This window comes from Echinops telfairi, unplaced genomic scaffold (genome assembly GCF_000313985.2).
Source record: "Echinops telfairi isolate 266 unplaced genomic scaffold, ASM31398v2 ScPeMD7_7420;HRSCAF=8458, whole genome shotgun sequence".
NCBI classification, from domain to species: domain Eukaryota; kingdom Metazoa; phylum Chordata; class Mammalia; order Afrosoricida; family Tenrecidae; genus Echinops; species Echinops telfairi.
In genome coordinates, this window is record NW_022111320.1 from 50457984 (window position 1) to 50459240 (window position 1257).

Below are 1257 nucleotides of genomic sequence, written 5' to 3' on the forward strand. Positions count from 1 at the left end.
AGTTGTATGAGCCCCTAATAAAATGTTAAAAAAAGAAATTAAAATGACATTTCTCTTTAGTCAGACATCCTACCCTTACTTGGGCACCATTTCTCTAGGTTTATCATATAGTTAGTAGAATGGCAGCAAAAAAAAGAAGATCTTCAGTCTTCTGACACGGACTGACACAGTCGGTGGCTACAACAATGAGCTCAAACATAACAATTGTGAGGATGGCTCAGGACCAGGCAATATTTTGTTCTGTTGTATACAGAATAGCTATGAGTTAGAACTGACTCACTGTGACACCTAAAAATAACAAAAATTGGACGGCCAATGAAGAACACTTTGTTCTAATAACCTGGCATTCTGTGAGGCTCACCTTTCCTACATGTAATCACTAAAGTCAAAATGAGTACATAAGCAAAGGTGGTGAAGAAAGCTGATGGTGACTGGCTATTAGGAGATACAGCATTTCGGGTTGTTTTTGGTTTTTGTTGTTGTTGCTTTGCGTTTTGGGTCTTAAAGGCTTGAAATTAAACAAGCAATCATTTAGCAGGGAAGCAACAAAGTCCACATGGAAGAAGCACACCAGCCTGTGTGATCATGAGATGTCAACAGGATCAGGTATCAGGCATCAGAAGACCCAAAACAAAGAATTATATTGATGTGAACAAGGGAGGTTGGAGTGGAGACCCAAAGCCCATTGTAGACAATTGGACATCCCCAATTGGACAACCCCAGAAGGGTCACAAGGAAGGAATGAGCCAGCCAGGGTTCAGTATAATATTGATTAAACACAGAACATTCCTCTATTTAAAAAATTCTTCCCCCGTCCACCACTATTATGACCCTATCTTATAAACCTGGCTAAAATGGAGCATGTACACTGGTACAGATAAGAGTTCTCAACACACAGAATCCAGGACAGATACACCCTTCAGGATCAATAATGGGAGTAGCGATATCATGAGGGTAGGGGGAAAGTTGGGGTAGAAGGGGTAGAGAGGGGGAACCAATCACAATGATCAATGTATTAACACAGGGGGATAAACAACAGAAACGTGAGTGAAGGGAGACAACAGATAGTGTAAGATATAAAAATAATAATAATTTATAATTTATCAAGGGTTCACGAGGATGGGAGGGTAGGGGAGGGAGGGAAAAAAGAGGAGCTAATATCAAGTAGAAAAAAATGTTTTGAAAATGATGATGGTAACATATGTACAAATGTGCTCGATACAATTGATGTATGGATTGTTATAAGAGCTGTAAGAG

The 1257-nt window shown here is 39.6% G+C and overlaps 1 protein-coding gene across 1 annotated transcript in view; it reads right to left on the reverse strand.

The window, feature by feature from the left end:
• The window catches only part of QARS1 (glutaminyl-tRNA synthetase 1), an 8222-nt gene that overhangs the window by 2350 nt on the left and 4615 nt on the right, over nucleotides 1-1257 (reverse strand). The window lies entirely within an intron of this gene.